The 22,111-nt window shown below is 37.7% G+C and overlaps 1 long non-coding RNA gene across 2 annotated transcripts; it reads right to left on the bottom strand.

Moving 5' to 3' along the window:
• Positions 1-2,029: 2,029 nt before the first annotated feature.
• On the bottom strand, positions 2,030-21,737 carry LOC143268336 (uncharacterized). 2 transcript variants are annotated; one of them, XR_013044189.1, is made up of 3 exons: positions 21,399-21,737; positions 3,760-3,945; positions 2,030-3,626 (listed from the first exon to the last, which is right to left on the bottom strand). It is a non-coding gene; the product is annotated as an uncharacterized LOC143268336 (long non-coding RNA). The 2 variants fall into 2 exon arrangements; XR_013044190.1 differs by lacking the exon at positions 21,399-21,737 and adding an exon at positions 5,307-5,427.
• Between the last annotated feature and the right edge of the window lie 374 nt (positions 21,738-22,111).

Here is a 22,111-nt window from a genome sequence, read left to right as displayed (position 1 = left end):
CTTCTGATCCAAATCTCTTGAGGTGGGAAGACCCACCTATAATCTGGGCCATACCTTCTTCTGGAAGCCTACAGAAAGTACATGGAAGAAAGGAGATTTTGTTCTCTGCCTGCTTGTTCTCACTCTTGCTAGTTAAGTTCACTCCTTTACTGGCACTAGAGTGTACTTCTGTGGGATTCCAGTGTTTAGTGAAGACCAGCTAAGATATGCAGCCTTCTGGGCTGAACTATTACTGTATTCTTAGACCTTCCAATAGTAGACAGCCATTGTTGAACTAGCTAGACCATAGCCTGTTAGTCATTCTAATAAATCCTATTTCTAAATAGATAGATAGATAGATAGATAGATAGATAGATAGATAGATAGATGATAGATAGATAGATAGATAGATAGATAGATAGATAGATAGATATAGATATAGATGATATAGATATAGATATAGATATAAATTTTGTTCCTCTCAAGAACCCTAATTAATACACCATTAGAAATGGCATTAACAATGTAAGTCATGTTTAGCAAACATTGGATATTTTTTCAGAAATATAAATTTTTGTTGAAAAGATTTTTTCATACAATATATTCTGATCATACTTTGCCTCTTCTCCAATTCCTCCAAAATCCTTCTTACCTCACTACCCACCCAATTTCATGCTTTTTCTCTCTCTCTTTAAAAAACAAAAACAAAAACATGAAGCACATCTATCAGCAACAAAAACACACACCAAAAAAACCCAGAAACTAAAATATACAAACCAAAGACCAATAGACAAAAAAAATTGCTCAAACAAAGCAACGTGAAACAAAAACACCATTGAATCCATTTTATATTGGTCAAATACTCCTGGGCATGGGGCCTACCCTGAAGTGTGGTTAATATATCCAGTGAGACTCTATTGAAGTATCTTCTTTTACAAATGTTTGTCAGTTGGAGAGATCTTTTTTGTTAAGTCCTTTCCACTTCCCTCCCTCAGTGCTGCGAACCCATCTGGCTTGGACCTGTTCAGTCCTTGTGCACACGGCCACCATCTCCATGAGTTCACATGTGCATCAGTCCTGTTGTGTCTGGAAGACACTGTTTCCTTGGAGTCATCCATCACTTCTAGCTATACAGTCTTTCACTCAGCATCATCTTCTGCATAACTCTCTGAGCCCTGAGGGGAGGGATTGGATGAAGATATCCCATTTGGGACAGAATGTCCTAAAGACTCTCATTCTTCTGCACATTATCCAGCTGCAAGCCTCTATTAGTTCCCATATCCTGCAAGAGGAAGCTTCTCTGATGATGACTGAGCATGACACTGATCTACGAGTATAGCAGAATGTCATTTGGAGTCATTTTATTGCCATTTTCCTCTGTAGAACAATTGAATTTGGTATTCCGCTCAATCCATGACCTGTCTAGTCTCAGGCTTTTGGCCACCCAAGCAGTGTGAGTCACAGGTTCCCTCTCATGGAATGTGCCTTAAATCTAATAAAAAGAGTGGTTGGTAACTCCCAGAACATTTGTTCCACTATTCCATCAATATATGATGCAAGCAGGTCATTGTGTAGACTACAGGGTTTGTAGCTGGGTTGATGATTATCTCTCCCTCCTGGCAGCATGCAGAGTACCTTGCAGTACCATGAACACTAGTTAGTACAGGTGAAGCCACCACTTAGGCACCAGCTATACTTTTCCATAATCAATGAGATATGTAAATAGATGACTTTTTACTAAAAATGAAAATTATTGCCTAAAGTCTTTGAAGGTGATCTAAAAAGTCATTTTTTTCTATATCAGCAGATTCCAAACCTCAGGAATCAATCTACCCATATAAAAATATTTTAAAACCTATACGGAAGATGAACAAACTTTTTATTATCATTAGCACTGAAAATAATACAGCATAACAACTATTTATAGACATATTGCATTAGATGTTATCAATAATCTAAAGATTATTTCGAATACACAAAAGGATGTTTTTAGTATAAATGCAAATACAACACTATTATATATATGTATAATATATAATATATATATATATATGAGGACTGAACAGCTAAGAACTTTGGCATTATTGGAGAATTACAAAATTAACCCCCACAGACATGTAGGAGATGCCAGAAATATAAAATGTAAATTCGTAGATGAGTTTAGTGGAATTTCATTAAACACTAGAAGGTGTTTTGGAAAATAAAAGCAGTTTCTAAATTTGTAAAGAATGATGAAGGACCCAGAAAAGGCAAAACAAAATAAAAATAGAAGAAAAGCCATGTGAAGGCCGGCTTTCAGGGTTTACTTACTATAAAGTTTCAACTAAAATGTGAGGGTGACATAAAAGCAGACATGCCATAAAAGGAATACGGCAGAGGTGTGGGAGGTAATTTGTGTCTATAAGGTCGTTTTAGAAAAGGTGTCAAGGTAACATAATGGGTGGAGTAATGGCTTAGGCTGCAACAACTGGACATCCACATGGAGAAAACCCTCCAACACTTCCTTGGCCCTGGAGGCAGAGATTATCTATCTCATTAACGACCACTTAGTTGTAAAACCTAGAAACATAAAAATTTCTAAAAGAAAAATATTGAATGTCTTCATGACCTTAAAGATAGGAAAATGTGTCTTAGACAAAACACATAGAGCAGTAAGCATAAAAAATTAAAATATATATTATCCTCACTTCATCACAATTTAAAAAATCATTAGTCACTATGGAAACGCAAATCAAAGCTGCAGTGGATAGGATTTTGTTTTTAGAAACAGACAACAGCGTGAGTTAGCAATGATGCTGAGAATGTACAACATCCATGCATTGCTGGCGAGTGTGAAATAGTGTTGGAAAGTGATGCCCCAAAATAGCACTTAAGACTTCCATATTTAAATTAAAATACACCTCCATCCTGAGAATTAAACTAGGATATAAAAAATCTGTAAACAATAGGTCAATTTAGAAGCTACCCAAATTCCTTCAAATATCAGTGTCTTAACTGACATTGATATAAAAAGGATCAGGAATCTTCTTTCTCTCAACCTCTCTCCCTCTCTCTCTCTCATATGTGTGTGTTTGTCTATCTCTCTGTCTCTGTCTCTTTTTCTCTCTGTGTGTCTCCCTTTCTAGCTTCTAGCTTTTCATCCAGTTCAATCCCACTAAATCAGTTACCATTATGTTTTTTATATCTTATGCATATCTGCACACTTTATTATCAATTTACCAACCCATTTGTGTTTTACCATTTTTTTCTTGAAAAATGGAAATGTGGATATTTCAATCTTTGTAAGAGCAAAATCATGTATGTTGATCCTCTTAAAATTAATACTCTGTTTATAAGACATGCCTTTGTGTAAATACTTTGTCCAAGCCAAACATTTAATACTGCACTAGTTTAAATGAGGCACATACACAAACACAAGCATGCACACATACACACTTAGAAATACCTCTTCTGGAATCATTTTAAATGTTTCTTAACATCTTTTTTTAATTAAATGAAAATGTTCAGCATCAATGGCTAGGAGTACAAGATTTCAGACTTGTGGGAATGGTCCAGGATTGTGAGAGTGTGCTCCAACCCCTTTCTTCACAGTCAAGTGACTTAAAAATGCCCACGAAGGAAGAACTGATTAGAATCCTGATTTTCATCTGTTTGAAGAGAAGACAAGAGCAGAAGAGGTTACAGTCTTACATTACTCGACTTTCTTGCTCCAATATATCAAAACTTGACCATCCAAGATCACGAGGAACAGCTGAGAAAGAATCAAAGCAAACACTGTACCTTGCAGCCAGTAGAGCCTGCCAATGTGAGATTAGAGCTCTCCGTCCCAGCAAGAAAACAGCTCTGGGAAGTTCTCCACATTTGTGACTCACAGATATTCCCAAGGGTTGCTGTTTCCATCTTGCAGTCAACAGACTTGGAGGAAGACGTGCAGTTCTGCTCAACTGTTGTTCTTAAGCAACTTGGCTGAAGGAGATGTTTAAACATTTGTTGGAAAGATGATATATTTGAGTGCTTTAATTTTTTAAACAAAACTCTAGATTTTAAACTGATTTAACTCCTGATTCAACATGGACTAAAATAGGGGCTGAAGAACAAATACTATTTTATATAACACCTATTATGAGCTTAGCAATTTTCCCATTTTAAAACTCCTAAACTAGGGGGTACTTATTCCAAGAATAGACCTGCCCCCCACCCCTCCCCATACATATCATTTCAAATTGCCTCCAGATCCTGAGCTTTGTGTCCAACAGTTCTGGCTCAGGAATTGGCCACCCAGTTCAGGATCTCACCTTGGCTTCTGCTCTGACCAGCCATGCCAAGTGACCTCCCATTCCACTAGGATTTGATTGCTGGCTAATGTCCACTTTTGTCTAACCCACACTCTCTAAGTATCATATAGCATTCTTGATCTACATTTTCTCCCCACACTACTAGTCTATCTTACTCCACTATGTGTGCAGACTGATAGTTTCCACCCTCATGGCCTCCTTTCTATTCTAAGTGAGCTCCCTCATTCTTTCTTTTCTTTCCAAAGTCCCAATTAATAAATGCTAGACCTTAACAATTGTCATGATCTAAATATGGTCACTTTGGATTTTTTCTGCAAATAAACATAAAGGTATAAAAATAATAGAAGAACATTAAATAATGTTCATTTTGTTCTAATAAATGTCATCCCTTCATTTAAAAGGCAAGTAATAGAAGAAACCCCAATCTCTCTCCCAACCTCTTATGTTACTCATGCCTGCCCTGTTCCCTCTCCCAGTGGTCCGTCTGTCTGACTCTTGGCAATCCCGTCACACACACTTTCTCTGGAATGACAGTTTTTTGCCCAGGTTCCACACCCATCCCTCCCTCTGTTCTGCAGATCACACTCTGTACAGATGGAACAAACTGGGTTCAGCCAACAAACTTGTTTAGTTTAACTTACACAGCATTTTAATTTGCCTTTCTCCCCTAACAGTCGCCAATGTGTGAAAATTAGAAGAGTAAGCTTGAAATTAGAAAGTTCCATCTCTGACTGATAATCAGGTTTTTATTTATGCACGGCAAAATCCAGAGCTGCAAAATTTCAGGAAAGTAGAGCTGACTTTTAGCCAGGAGGGCTTACCTGAGACACTTTCCCAATTCATCTCAGTAGAATTTAGAGGTTGTAATGCTGGCATAGAGAAAAGTACAGTATATGATTCTCACAAGCACACAAAAGGATACAGAGAGGTTCAGTTTCACTGCTGTATTAGAGGGAATTCAACATACTAACTCACTATCTGTGTACTTCATCTTGAAAGGTAATCTCAGATGTGTCTTTAATAAAAACTCACACTTCTCAAATCTCCATTTAGTCCTCTTCCCTCAGGCGACCAATGAGACAGCACTCTCTATTTGCTTCACTCAGTCTCTTCCTGGTCTCCACTTCCAACTTCCTCCACTACTTTTTAATTTAAGATGGGAGAGACCTGGAAAACCATAGACTATGATTGACATTAACATTCAGCATAAAGGGGTTTCAAACACTTCTGAGTAATTTTGATAAATAGAATTTCTACTTCTAATAGTAAAAATGTTTTAAAATATTCCATGTCAGATAATGCTAAAGTGGGGTGGATGTGGATGTGTGATATTCATAATGATCCTTTTATGTAATAATTCATAGAATAATCAACAAAAATATGACAAGATAAATGACAACTAATAGGGAAAATGTTAGACTTATCCACAAGAATTTGCCTCAGTTCTTTCAGGAGAAAGCATGAGACAACTAGATGTATCCTTGCCTATGCCACTGATATACAGATGATGCTGGGCAGTTCTGGAAGATTGACAAGTCCTCTGTCCCTCATTCAAAAATAGTCACTTGTATATACATTTGCATATGCTCACACAGACATACAAATATACATATACAATTTTAAAACACAAAAAATAAAATAAACTATAAAAATAATAAACCAGAAAATAGTTAAGCATTAACTAGACAAAGTGAATGAGAAGTGTGAGGTGTGACATTCTAACTAGAGAGAAGGAAACAGACAGAGCAGAGAGAGCATGGCCAGCCACCGCCATGAGAAGCAAAATATAAAGATACTGGTAATTCACAAGCCTTGTGGCAAAGTATAGAATTATAGAAATGGGTTAATTTAAGATGAAAGAGTTAGCTATCAAGAAGCCTGCCATGGCCATAGTTTAAAAATAATATAAGCCTCTGTGTGTTCATTTGGGTCTGAGCAGCTGTGGAACCGAGAGGCTGTGGGACCAGCGGGTGAGAGAGATTTGTCCTGACCATGGGCCAGGTGGGACACAGGAAAACTTTCAGCTACAGAAGCTTATGTCCTTGTTACATTTGAATGAGACATTTGTGGATCGAGGGGCTATCCAAATGGACATAAAGACCTAGAACTCACAGACGTAGATAGAAGAGGATGCAGCATGTCAAAAAAAAAAAAAAAAAAAAAAAAAAAAAAAAAAAAAAAAAAACAGAAGACAGACTAAAATGGGTCATCTGAGCAAGAAAATCATTTATAAACAGGTTATTAAGACAGGTACAGAACACTGAAGACTGCTGATATTTAGGATCCTCTATAAGACATGTGAGGCATGGTGGGATGAGGATGAGGAGGGTGATGTGTTAGAGAAGTATTTCAGAAGAGACACTCTATAGAAAGAAGGGACTTGTTGACATTATCAAACGCCAGAGAAAATGGAACACAATAAAATCCAACGTTGTTTCTTAGGTTTGGTAATAACCTTAGTGAGATCAAGGGATAGTTCATGGGGAAGAGACAGAAACTGCATCGGGTTGCCGAGTTTATTCAACACAATTGTGGAGAAAAGGGAGAATATTGACCAATCTAATCTAGCCAGAGTACTGTAGTGGCGCACATTCCTTGTCAGTAACTAACAGCTCTCTAGTTGGATTTAAGACCCATTCAACAAGAGGAAAGTCATGCCTGGTACCAGAAACCTTGAAAACTACACAGGCTACTGAAGTCATGGATCTTGGAGGAGATCCACTTTACTAAACCAACCTAACTATGCTCTAAATATTTTTCCTTACACCCACAGATAAATGCTGCCCTCACTCTTAACAAGGAAAGTTCTCTTTGCAACAGATGGAGATCATTAAAGAAAACCACAGCCAGTGAAAATGCAGAGCTGTGGAGCCCAGTCCCAATACATAACCTACAAACAACTCCCACATTAGAGAAGATGGGGAGGAATGATTATAACAGCAAGAAGATCATGGAATTTGTTGTGAGATTGTGTCTCCTCGGAATGTCAGAAGCACCCCTGAAGTCTCACCAACATGACTGCACACATGTGAGCTGAACAATGACGACAATAATAGACATGCCAAAGTGGATGAGGGAATGCCCAGAAGGCCTCAACTTTACAGAAAGAACTATAGGCAACTACAGAATGCTGAGGGCAAGATAAATAGTCTTTCCAAAGAGAGAAAGAGCTCAGTGATTGGTTCTCCAATAACAAATGATTGGCCTGAAAACATGCATACTAATAATATTATACAATCTTAGCAGGATGTATTTATGTATTTAGGAATGTGTGTGTGTGTGTGTGTGTGTGTGTGTGTGTGTGTGTGTGTGTGTGTGTAAAACAACAATTAATGAAAAAGAGGCCATAGATTCAAAAGAGAGCAAGGAGTGGTATATGGCAAGGGTTTGGAGGAGAAAAGGAAAGAGGAAATGATGTCATATTTTAATCTAAAAGAAAAATAAAAGCAGTTTTAAAAAAAATAATAATGAGTGTTAGTCAACTCATGTGAGTAAATCAATACATATTGTGTATAAAAAAACTACTTGACTTCAGTAGAAAGAGAACAAATTGAAAGATGATGATTAATTCAAAGAAACCCTGGATTGGTTGCTTTATTTATGTTGTTTCTTGTTGATTACTAAAATGACTACAAGCAAATTCATGGACAGCAGACAACATTGGGTTGAATTTTCCAAGACTCACCAACATAACTCTGAGCAAACGCCTTTATCCTTCAAGTCTTGGTTTGTTTACTGTACAGGAATACAGGGATCAATGGCAGGGCATAGGCTGAGTCATGTCAGTAAACATGAAACCTTGCTAGAACCCCACTGTGAAGCACTGAGTATTGTCTGGGGTGAGGAATGGCTCAGTCTCTGAAGTGCTTGGTGAGTTCAGACCAGCAGCACCCACAAAGAAGCTGATGCACATCTGTACCACAGTACTGGAGAGGCAGTAAGCTCCAGGTTCCATGAGAGATTGAGGAAGATACATTTAAGATACCAGCACACAAACATGCACATAAACCACTGATGCACACACGTATAATACAACACCCACACACACATGCACACACAGAGATGCATACATGCACACACACACACACACATACACACACACACACACACACACACACACACACACACACCACAAGAATTATGTATTTTTCCAAGGGCAAGTTATTTTCAGTATTTATAGAGAGGTTTGTTTTGGTCCTGTTTGGAGATACAGATGCATTTTACAAGTAAATTGTATAACAAATAGTCACATATGCTAGAGTCCAAATCAGAAGAACATTTAAAAATATTAATCAAAAACATGATGTGATAAGCTTGCTACTTTTTTTTTACTGTCTTTAACATTAAAAATATAATACAATGAAACAAATCAGATAACAGAAAGAAAAACGGCATGATTTTCAACATAGAGATTTTAATGGAGAGGACTGGCTTCATGGGTGTTAGAGGACTGAGCACAGAGTTAACTCAGAAATCAGTCACAAATCTGAGACCCAGGGAACAAAGGGAAAGGATAAAGACAAATGAAAACTAGGAGAGAGCAGGAGGTACCCCGGATCTGGTACTGTAAGGAAAGGACTTGGGCTGGTTGTAGCTGGTGTCCCTGAGAGAACATTATGAGACTGCCTCTAGAAGCGCCAGCAGGGGCAGGAGGCCGGGACCACTCCACAGCCATGGCCACAACGGAAGCTTCGTGTCTGGATCCAGGAAGAACAGTACCAACTGGAAAACGTCTTGCCTCCTCTCCCACTCTCACTCCACAGGATCAAGTCCTACTCCGTGCCTTCAGGAAACTGCGGTGTGTGTCCGAGGTACATGGCTTCTAAGGTTATTGTCCTGGAATCCCAGAGGAGAGCAGAAGAAAGAGCATGTGAGGCTGAGACAATACAGATAAACAGCTCAACCCATTGAGTGAAACTGTGGGCACCAAGACTAATGTTAAAGCACAGATCTTACAGAATGGGTCATCAGAGGTTTATACACGAGCAAATGAGCAGGTGTGAGAGAAAAGAGGGAACGCTGTTCCATTATGAATATATGACATGCACCAAGAGAGAAGGAGGGAAAGATCTCTGTTAAAAATGGAGGCTAAGCATCATGCTGCACATCTACAACCCCAACACTCATGAGGCTGAGCCTATAGGCTCTTGAGTTCAAGGCCAGCCTGGACGAGAGAGTAAAACCTAGTCTCAAAATAAACAAAGAGGATGCAAGTCAGTGGTAGAATGTTTGCCTAGCCTACAAAAGGTTCCAAATTTGATCCCCAGCACACAGGGGGTAAAAGTGAAAATAGCAATATTAAAAATTCTGTGTGATGAGACAAGGTGGAAGCATGGATCTAAAATCAGTCCCGTGAGCCATTATTAAATGCCCCATAAAACCATGTTCCCTCAAATATAGGTTTGCCTGGCTCAGACTCATGGACAATACTAGTGAGGAAGTACCCCAAAGTTAAGATGGATCAACAGTGACATCTGCTGCCAGGGACCTGTTTTGAAAGTGGGCTGTCTCAACATTTGCAAGTAGAGTCCTGCCAAACCACTGGGCTTGGGCTGTGATGAGTCAGCACTCCCACAACGCCTGTTTGTCATTTATGCTATTAGAAGATTTTCCAAAGAGAACACAGAACATGGGAAAATAAGAGAATGTTTGAAAATGTAACTAAAACAAACAAAAACAGTGGAGGCTGAGACATAAGCGATGAGAAAAAGACTCCACTTTATCTTTTCTCATCCTGCTTCCCTTTGGCTAAGTAAGTTCAAATTAATTCTGTAATTGTTAGCAAGCATGAACATGCTCCCAGTGAACAGTATTAATGTAACCATTGCCTGCTTCAACAGATTCCAGCATAATAGCCAGGCCACAGAGGAAAAAAAAATGTCCAAGGATCAAAGGAGATTATGCATAAAATTTCAGAGTAACCCTTGCTTAGGAAAACCACTTCCTAATTATCTAACTATTTACCTGGATTATACATCCTTCAACATCTGCTGGCCCTCAGGCATTTTCTTTTACTTTCGTGAAAGCTGGTTGAACATAAGGTTTGAATCAAACATCATGTTTAAAATGATCATAATAACTGCCAGTATAAAATGCTCAATGTGATTCAATTCTATAAACCAGAAAATATGAAAGAAAAAAAGAGTTAATTTATTTGTTTATAAAAATAGCAAATGATAATGAATTCAATTATTTTGAAAGAAGTTGAGCATGACCAATATTTCAGTTGAAGAACTCCTGAGTTTGGACTTCCATCCCAGGATTGCCACCACACAATGTGGCATCTTGAGCAAATTACACTTCTCTGGGCCTCATTTTTCTGTGCTATAAAATGAGAAGATTGTACTGTATGTGGGATGGCAGATGGACTGGCTGCAACTCTTTTTTCTTGAATTTAGCAATGTCTGCTTATGAGTTAGTCACATAGCAGCATGAAGACTCCATGGAAAGACTTACTAGCAGGGTATGTTGTGGACAAAGGAAACACAGAGACCCCATGAGCACCTCACAGATGTTCTGGTCTACTGTGGACAATGGATGTGTGGAGTGTCCATGTGCACCTCACAGATGTTCTGGTCTACTGTAGACAATGGAAGTACGGGGTCTCCATCTAAACCTCACAGATGTTCTGGCCTCAGACAAGAAGATCTTGCTCTTCTTTTGGAACTGTAGATTACATTATCAGCTGCATATTTAGTGCATATTATGATTTCCCTCTACAAGGTGCTCAAAAGATATTATTTCTTGTACTCACAGTATTTTAAAGGAAAACAAGCCTCAAAAAACTAAAGAATTTCCCAGAGTCAGAAAACACAGACTCAACAAGTAACATAACAGCCCACCATTCTCTGTTATAAGTGATCTTAACTTCTCATATTTGGATCTATACCCCTAGCCCCCTCCCGAAACATAAAAGTCATATATTATAGCATCCCTGTGCCTTGTATGTCAGTATTTAATATACACATATGCTTACACAAGGAAAGCATAGCTCTTTTGACATGAAATTCAGCTAGTCTACACAAACACAAAGGGGCAGTGCAGAAGACCTGCTGCAAAAAATATTTGAGAAAGTGCTTTTTTTCCCCTTTACATCCAGACCATAATTTCCTCTCCTTTATCTTTTCTTATTTCCTCCCCCTACCTCATCTCCAGCAACCCCCATCTGCTTCTCTTCTGTTTCTGTTCAACAAGAGAGTAGGCCTCCCATAGGTATCCACAAAGCGTGGTATATCAAATTGTTCTCAACAGACAAAAAGGATTGCCCTTTTAAAGATTAAAAGTGATAAATGATAGGAAAAAATGACACAACAAAGTCATGTTAAAGTTAAAAGAAAATAAAATTTTTATTAATTAAATACAGAATAGTACTAAATCCAAAGTTGGAAAGATCCACGTTCACAGAACACTGTGATACACCAATTGGATGTCTGACTGATGTAACTGCTATAATACTCAGGGTTGTACTCGATATAAGTGAAGATTAATAATACTAGCTGATGGTACTAGTTTATAAATAATATGAACTAGTTTATAAATAATATGAACAATGAATTCATAGTAAAAAGAATATTTCTGAGGTTTCTTTAATATGAGGTATTGCCTTGGCTTTAGTCATGCTTTAGGTCATAGTGTTCATGTTGGGCCGAAAGCAAACACTCTAACTTTCCATTAGAGCACACTAACTCTTCCCATCAGATAGCAAAACCATCAGCAGCCTCCAGCAGTGGTCAACACTTGCAGGTTTGCACATTGATGTTTTCAGTGATAGACAATTACCTTTGGAAAATTACCTGGCAAGATAGTTTCATTTAAAAAAAATACAAGAATGGAACCATAGAATAAAAATGAGTACTAGCAGTCAAAAAGTATCTTTCATACCAAAATCCTATCAAAAAGTATATTTCATATAAAAAATGCTGTGTGGTCTTATGATTACCTAGTTGATTCATCTGTGTTATAAGCCTCTGTTCTTCATTTATAAATAAATTATTCAATTACTCATCACAAGGTACGCACTGACAAATCAGTCTAACTATAAGAAGCTGGTAACTGGAGCTAGAAAGATGGCTCATCAATTAAGAGCACTTGCTGTTCTAGCAGAAGACGTGGGTTCCATTCCCAGCACCAACACAACCTCTTACAGCTATCTGTAACTTTGGCTTTGTGGGCTCCTGTGCCCTCTTCTGGCCTCTGTAGGCATTAGGCACATATGCGATATACAAACACACATGCAGACAACCATGCATACACATAAAACAATAATAACTTTTAAATGAATAGTTGGTTGGATATAGGCATAAGATAAATTAAAATACAAAATCATAAACTACATGCACACCGTGAGCAAGAGAAGGCATTTCTTTTCTCTCATAGGAAAGATGCCAAGAGACCAAAGGTCATAAAGACACAGAAACACAAGAAGGAATTGAAGATCAGTGCATTTCTCTAGACACTAATAATTTATATGATATTAAAATAGTAAAAAGTGGTAAACTTGAAATTATAGACCCACTCATCTATAAAATACCTCTAGAAAGTGGACAGTCAGCAATAACTGAGAAAGGGTGCTTATATAACTTGTGTAAAGCAAAGTCCCACATTATATTTCATACCTACTGTTCTGCAGCAGTATCATTCCAAAGTGTGAAGGTCCACTGTGACATCATGCACTGAGTCTGAACAAGAAAGCTCTACAGAATGCTGTTCAACATATACTCCATGACTAATTCTGTTTGTAGAGTGAGCTGAGCTGTGGCTGTGGTCATACTCAACCAGCCAAGAGAATGTTTCCAGAGTGCAATTGTTCCAGCATCAAGGCACTTTACAACATGTCCCCATTGCCTTTTGATACTCTGTGGCCAGGAGACTGCTGAGAAAATATTATTCACCAGAATTAGACTGGACTAGTCATCTGCCTGGTTGTTACATTGCACGTCAGCTCAAGCCATGTCTGCAACTGAACTTACCAGATGTTTCTAATTTCTCTACCTTATGAACTACAAGTTCAACTTCTTTCCTGGCTTTGAAATATTTTAAACAAATAACTTTCTGTGATGTCTCAGGAAAGTTACATAATAAAGTCCCAGGTAGTATCATAATAAGAGTCCAGGCTCTCCTGAGCTGCCATAGGCCTGTTCCACTCACTACCTCTCACATTCTTTTGATAAGGCTTTAACTCTAAGATTCTCATTCCAATCTAGAAAGTCCCATCAAGCTAACAGATGTTGAAAACCACTAAAATTCTTAAGCTACTATACATCCTTTGCTGATGTATTCAGTAAAATACATGTTACATGAAATTAAGCTCTTAACATACATAAAAGTCACCAATTTATACACCTTTCAAATAAGCACTATGTTCTAGAAAACTATCCAAAGATTGTGCACATGCTTAAAAAGAAACATACAAGAATAATAACAAACAATACTTTATTAATAGAGAACAGCAGTAAATTTTATATTGTGTCCAGAAATATGACAGAGGCTGGGCAGTGGTGGCTCACTCCTTTAATCCCAGCACTGGGGAGGCAGAGGCAGGTGGATCTCTGTGAGTTTGAGGCCAGCCTGGGCTACAGAGTGAGTTCCAGGAAAGGCACAAAGCTACACAGAGAAACCCCATCTTGAAAAAAAAAGAAAAGAAAAGAAATATGACAGAGACTGTAAGACAATTATACACATAATAATAATTAAATGAAAAAGCAACAAATAGGTCAACATGAATATATATATGTAAATATACACAAATGCCTACATATACTATATAATTTTGTAGCTGTGGATTTTATTTGGTTGCCATGTATAAGAATTCTTTATTTAAATATAAATAACTTTGGAGGGATAGAATAAAATGAAAGTAAACTGAAAATATGAGGGTTGGAGAACTCTACACACATGAATTCACAGGAGGTGGGGTGTAAAGAAGGAGCAGAGAGAGCAAACAGCCCTGGAAAATCCCTGATTCCCAAAGGCCACATGAACCTGGCTCTTACTCTCTTCAGAACACCTTTCCACAGCACTGTGGGCACCTGTCTCCATTCAGATCCTTTGCAGCTTCTCAGGAGCAGCATTTGACCCTTGACTACAGTTTCCCTTCTTCCATGAATTATCTTACCCTGGTTCTCAGTATGGTCTCTATCAGCCCCCTTTCAGCGCTCCAGCAGCCTGGCACCTCTCTTTTTTTTTCCTGGAATTATGTCTTCAAGGTTTTGGTCACAGGCATTCCCTTTGGAATGAGAACGGGTTCTCAATGTCTTCCATACTCCCTTGGAGACATATCACTTTTTATTTATAGATGATCTCCTGTCCTATACCTCTGGTACTTATATGTATCCTCACTTTCCCTTCTCCAATTTTTATCCACTCTCTGATTGGCTACAGAGCACTTCTTTCAATTACTGTATAAAATATCAACTCAATCTTAATCCTCCCCAATCTCTCCTTCTTTCATGGTGTGTGTGTGTGTGTGTGTGTGTGTGTGTGTGTGTGTGTGTGTAAAATGCACTATTTATATGCATATGTGTGTATGTGTATATTAACTTTATAACTGAATTCCAGGTTCCACATAGTTAAAAACTAAATTAACTTAACTACATACCTGTGTCTACATACCCTTTAACCAAGATTAGTGCTCTACACTAGATTATTACTAAATTCTTAGTGAATGCATTTTTGTGAGTAAATTATTTTCCCCCATAACTGCTATAGTTAACACACATTTTAGTAAGCACAATAATATTTAGGAAATTGGCTTATGAGCTATTTACTTACTGATTTTTGATCCCAGCTTTTCTACAATGGATTTGAAATGGTCTATATACTGGTTACTGGTTTACATGTCCTCCTTCCTCATTGGGCTGAGCTTTGGGTGCTAAGATGCTATTTTACATTACAAGGGACTAACTTCAACAACATCAACTAGTACCTTATATTCATCTTTATTAAAAGAAAAGAAAATGAAGCGCACACATTTGTAAACAGTACCTTACTATTTAGTGAACTGATTTATTTCTATTAAAAAAGAATGCATATTTGCACAAGATAGAATTTATCTTTCACTATTGCATCAGAGTGATGAAAGGCTACAAAATCCCATATGTGGTAAATAAATGTTTTATTACACAACTGAATTATTACTAAGAGTCTCGGGAGAAGACTAAAATCTGCAGCTGAAACTTTTCTGAAGATCCCCCAAATCTCTGGAGCTATATTGAGGTTCATTGGAGATAGGAAGCTAATGTGGCCTTCAAGCCAGCTCTCATATAACTTCTGGGAAATCTGTCTTGCTATTGCAGGTGTTTGGGTGGCAGCTTTGGTACCAGTCTTGGAACATAGAAATCCTCCCACAAAGTTACCGCTCACCATCTCTTAAAGCCCCATGGGGTTACTGGTTAGTAGCCTTGTACCAAACCCTGCCCTCTCCAAAGCATTGCCAGGAAACAGAGTGCAACACTTAGATGTCTACACACCAGGAACCTTTCTGCCTCTCTCCTCACTCCACAGTCCATTACTTTTTATCCTGAAAGCAACCATCCTTTCAAATATCCAGCCAAGACACTTTCCTGTGCTTTCACATCCACTTTATTTTACAGATTACACAAATCCCCCCTCATTTATGAGGTTCAAATTTCTAGAACAAAAGCCAAGTGTTGTTCTTTTACATCTATCCCTTGAGAGATGATGAGCTCCAAACCAAATGTTTAAATAGAAAGCTGGAAGAAAAATACAGCACATTCTTCATAAACTAGGTTCCTTTCTCAACAAATGGTCCAGATCTCTTCCTGGCTCATCCATCATTGGTCTCATGTCTTCCCTTTTATTCCCTATTTTATTCTCATTGTAATTCCAGTTCATATCACCCTGTTCTTGGGCCTTATCAGCTTATTCCTGAATTATTACAACAGCTTCTTTGGACTTCTACTTCATTCTGTCACTCCTTTCTTCTAGGAAAACCTTTACTATGTCTCTGTAAAATCTTCCCACTGGCTGTCACAAAATAAAACTTCATCTGCTGACTTGAAAATCGCACATGCAAGCTGCCTTAATCTAACTTAATTGACCTAGTTCCCAACATTAAGCGTCCTTTCCAAAGAAGTTTAGCCAGCAATTTGTCCCCTCATACATCCCTTACACACCTATGTAGCATTACTTTAACTCACATTGCTACATCATCTCATCTTATGTAAAGTGTAGCCAATGTTTAGCACCAATACACCACTGCACCTCTCTACTCAACGTAGCTAAACCATAGGGACCAAATTGTCCATTTTAGTATATAGTTCTGTTTTTAATTATTCACCTATTTCTCTCATTTTACTCTTTGTGTGTTCCATTCATTGCAAACATCTTGAAGATAGGCTGCATATCTTCTTCATTGTACTCACCACAGATATAGATATGTTATAGGTAATTCATGTAAATTACCAACCATTGGCACCTTCTCAACCCAACTTATTTCTCCCACCCTCTACATTTACATATATTTCTTTCTACATGACATCACTCCCTACACCAAGAATCAGCAAAAATACTTTATTGTTAACACAGAAATTCAGCATATAAAAATTAAGTATATAGAACTGATATGTTTCAAAATAAAGATGCAAAGCCCACAATAGAGACAACAGTCATAAATTCTAAAATCTAGAATATAAAATAGATACATTAATCAAATAAAAGATAATAAAAAAGATATTAGCTTTTATATTTAAGAAGATACATTTTAAATTATTTCTTTTATATTTCAGATTATAATATAATTATATTATTCTTCCTCCCTTTCCTTCCTTCAAACTTTTCCATATACCACTTAACATTCTTTCAAATTCATGACCTCTTTTTTCATTAATTGTTGTTACATTTATATATGTATATACATTTTGAGTGTCTCTTGGTTGTATAATAAACAGTCCAAGGAAATAATAGAATACAATGTTCATGTAGGTCTCTGCTACCATAGTCCTACATTAGCTCCAAGCAGGAGTAAAGGACACTCAGGTGAGTTTGACAACTACAATTGTGCTGTTTCTAATCTATTGCCTTGCGAAGGAACTGCTCCAAATCAACAGTGGTATGAAGAACAGGAAATAGGAAGCTGGAACCTTATTTAAATAATTTAGTAAAACCTATTTATTTTCTCTTTTTTAAAAAAATGAAAGAAATAAAGAGAAAGTCAGTCCATAAACCATCCTGCAAAATGAGCATACTAAACTTTTGTCCCTAGGTAGGTAGCTATTTAGAGTAGAGGCTGAGTTATAAATTAATAATAATAATAATCAAATACTTACACTATACATCCAAATGTATTGCCTAGGAAACATCTAATTTACTGAGTCAGTTGACCAAGTGATTAATTCCTAGTTGATCAACTCATCATAAAAAGTTTAATCAAGAATCAAGACTTAAAAACACAATTTCTAAGTGGTCTTGAGTCCATTTTAAGAAACATGATGAAACACTAATAAAATTTAAATTAGAATATGGTCTCATAGATCAAAAAAATTCCCTAGAAAAATGTAATGCCAAAATAATTTATTTTACTGGCTATGAATATAAGCTTTGCATAATGAAGTGAAAGGATGCATGATAGCATAACACAATCATCAGATTTAAGAGCAGAATTGACTATTTTAAGATATTTATTCTTATACAAGCTAAGATGCATAAACTATAGGAAAATGAGGTGGTGACTATTTTAAGACACTTTACAAAAATTACTTATTTTGTACAATTTTATGAATCTATCAACTGCTATCATCATTAAAAATCCTCAAAGGAAAAATTTCTACCTACATCACCTTTGGGTAAAATGATGTGACAGTTTAAATGGCCTCCAGGGCATAGAAGAGCATAGTATTACAAATGCTTTCATCTTGTCTCTTAAGCAAATATACTGCCTTCTCTTCACCCCTTATTCCTCTCCTAGCTTTCCGACCAGCATTCTGTTCACCAATGACAATGATGGGAAATCGTGGGTCACTTGTTTTCATCTCAGATTCTGTGAGTATCAGCTGAGTGCACAGCTACATAATGAACTGCTTGTCTGGATAAAAAATTCTCTAGCTGCACCCTCACTGCCAGAAATTTTAAAAAAGATTTTAATTTATAACTTTGCTGGAAAACATATTGTTAACTTTGTATATCTATAGTTAACTATCAAGTGTAAACAACAATTTATTTAATATAACCACTTCCTTAATCTTCTAAGTAAACTTAATGTTTGATTACTGAGGAAATGCTCAGGAGAAAGCACTAAATATCAATTGAAAAACACCTAAACTCATATCCAAGTCAAGAAGGGAAACTACAGATGAACAGGGGTAATACTACATAATTGTAGAGAAAGGAATATGTATAACATAACAGTGACTCATGAAATCCATTGGTACTACAATGTCCAACAGCAAGATTGTATGTGGAATTCGAGTAGCTGCTATTTTAAAGACAAGGTTCTCAGAGACTTAGACTTCTGGTCAAGTCACTAGAAGCAGGTGTTGTAACCAAAGAGAAAAAAATCTAAAATAAATAGTAGAAGAATAAATGATAAATATTTGTTGTAAGCTCAAGACTATCAACTATATAATACAGCTTACTGAGCATTTCCAGTAAATTTTCATCCAGAAAAACCATGAGTCTCCTTAGTGGAGCTTAATATCACATTGGTGGGTATGGATTTTCTTTACTGAATGCCTTATTCAAATGCTAAAATTTTCTGGGAACCCCTTACATTCACAGCCAGACATAATATTTTTCCAGCCATCTGGTCAAGCCTATTGCCTGGTAGAGGTGACACATAAAACTAACCATGACAAGTGCATCCACCATCTGGATTCTCTATAATTTTGTTTCTTTTGTAATAAAAACTAATTCAGAAAGCTGCCTTCTGGATACTGAAGATGTCTCAAACATATATTCAAAGAAGTAAAAGTACATAGGAGTTTATACTCCATGATAGTATCCCATAGCATGTAATTACTAGTGTGAGCATATTGAAACCCAGCTCCCTTCTCAAAATAGGATGATTTGTCAGCATGGTTATACTCCAACTCTTCCCATGAGACTATGGTGAGGCTGAAAATTCACCTGTAACCTGAGCTTTTGGTAGGCTCAGACTCTTCCAGTTCAGTTTTCCATACATCAGTAGATGTCTTTGTGTAGCTATATTGTTAAATTTTTAACAAATGAATTCTGTTATTTTTAGATCTTCTTCAGGGAAACCAAATTTTTTAAGACAGAGTCTTGGAGTGTTTGTCATACAAACAGCATGTTGAAAACACTTTTGGGAAGAGTCAATGAAAGTCAAAAATAATAAGGAAACTGATAAAATAATATGAAAAATAAATGTGATTAAAAACATCTATATAATGCATAAAAATATGTAGCGCCCACACTACAACCCGTTCACCATGTCCAAAGCAAGGGGCTAAGGATTAAATAAAGACAAGACAGTGAGTCATTTTTCTCAAGAGAATGACGTTTATTGTAGGAGGGAAGAGGCCTTAAATACAGACTCACAGCACAATGGAAAAACCCATGAGGACAAAAGTTCACTATCTCACACCCCAGCCTGTTTACTTGGCAAAGATGGGTACACAGAACAAGGAAGTTGCAGCTAGCAAGGGTCAGGACATGCTGTTCTAAAGCAAGCAGGTCCAGCAGTTAACCACAGGTGTGGGCCAGGACCCAACAGGTCCCCACCCCATTTATATTAAAAATGAGCTCCTGTCTTTTTTTTTTTTTTTTTGGTTTTTTCGAGACAGGGTTTCTCTGTGTAGCTTTGCGCCTTTCCTGGAGCTCACTTGGTAGCCCAGGCTGGCCTCGAACTCACAGAGATCCGCCTGGCTCTGCCTCCCGAGTGCTGGGATTAAAGGCGTGCGCCACCAACGCCCGGCAAGCTCCTGTCTTAGGTTGCATGGGATGTCAGCATGTCACCTTACCTGTCATAGGGAACCACATAGGCCCCACAGGTTCCCTGTCTTAGGTTGGAGCACACCCCCAGGCATTACCAGTCCTTGAATACTCATTTATCATATAGGCTCAACCATATGTGAGCTGTAGGGTCATCTGCTGCCATAGATCTTAAAATGGTGCTGGGCTTGTGTTCTGCGCATCTGACACAGAATCATCAACAGAAGTCCCAATCCACCCAAAGTCAATAGTCTAAGGACAATGGAACTGCTCCACTCCTTAACAAACCTCCCTGCAAGTTGTAACCCCTGTAAAAGGGTATCTCTGGAGATAACTGGTACCTGAGTTTCATTAATTTTGATCATTTCCATGGCCAATTGGAGTTAGTATTGAATTCAGCTTTTAACACAAATATAATAGTAAACAGGAGTACATGCGGCCATATGCAGGTCTCGCAACATATCATCTTGCTCTTACAGAAGAGCTATTTGTTGATTTAAATTTAATATGCCCATTCGAATAGGAGAATTTAACTAATTTTGAGTATTAAGGGCGGTAGCTACTTTTGCTGCAAGGGTGTCCACTGTACTAGCTGTAGCAACAGATTGTGAAATAGCAATTCCAGAAATGGTGGCAGTGGTGGCTGCCAGTGCTATGGTGGCAACAACAGCTGCAGTAATCCCGAAGTTTCCTTTATGCCGTGGGAGCACCATCTGTGCCATGTGTCACTGGCATGGGTACAACTCTTAGAACATGGACCACCAGTGTCCATCGTTCTTGTTCCCAGCATGACTTAAGTTTACAACTCTGTGAAGAACAATTTAAGATACCTCCCGAGGGAGTTTCCTCAAATACAACAAAGAAAAAGAGGGACAACACACAAGAGGAATATTTCACTGATTCATTACGGCTATTTTTTATAAGCTGCTTGATTCTTTTAAGATCTAGGGGGTTATGTTCCCTTTGCCTTTGACCTTATAGATTCAGGTCCATCCTTATGCAGGCATCTTTGTAAATCAGTTTTAACCTGTTCCCAATCTGGTATATTGAGTCTTCCAGAGGCCAGAAACCAAGAGCTCACTCTCCGGAGGGTCTGAAGAAAATCTTTGGCTGTCTCACTGTTAATTGCGGTGCTCTGCTGTTTCAGCAGCCCAATTAACTGCTCCTCCAGGAGCGACTGCAGAGTATCTGCACCCATACCAATTAACCCACTATTACCTTCTTTTAAAATGCTAGCCAGCCTTCTGTCGGGTGGTCCTTCAGCATATCCCTTCTTTCTCAGCTCTCGGTGGGGCCTCCAATTGTAGCACCCACACTACAACCCATTCACCATGTCTGAGCAAGGGGCTGAGGATTAAATAAAGACAAGACAGCAGGTCATTCATCTTGAGAGAATGCCATTTATTGTAGGAGGGAAGAGGCCTTAAATACAGAGTCACAGCACAGTTCACTATCTCATGCCCCAGCCTGTTTACTCAGCAGAGATGGGTACATGGAACAAAGAAGTTGTGATTAGCTGTTTACAAAAGAGGAAGCTAGCAAGGGTCAGGACATCCTGTTCTAAAACAAGCAAGTCAGCAGTTACCCACAGGTAGGGGCCAGGACCCAACAAAAGTATACTTATAATAACTGAGAATTTAGATCTTATGGGGAGGTTTGGAAGGAAAGCAAGAGATAAAAGAGCACCAAGTCTTGTGTTATTAAGGGTATTACAGATTTATATTCCAGTTAATCATTAGAAATGAGTCTACATGGATAGGGATTCTAAATTAAGGACCAATATTATAAAAAGTAGAATGTATTACTTTTTAATGTAAAAAGAAAACTCTGTATCTAACAGTGAGTATGAGGCTAGGGCAAAATGAAGTGACATATATATGGAAATATGAAATAAAAGAATGAGTTCCTAAAATAACAACAGTAATTTCAAT

Source organism: Peromyscus maniculatus, chromosome 13 (assembly GCF_049852395.1).
Source record: "Peromyscus maniculatus bairdii isolate BWxNUB_F1_BW_parent chromosome 13, HU_Pman_BW_mat_3.1, whole genome shotgun sequence".
Classification (NCBI taxonomy): Eukaryota; Metazoa; Chordata; class Mammalia; order Rodentia; family Cricetidae; genus Peromyscus; species Peromyscus maniculatus.
Note: the sequence above shows the minus strand (reverse complement) of the source record. Positions and strands in the feature narration are given on the sequence as shown.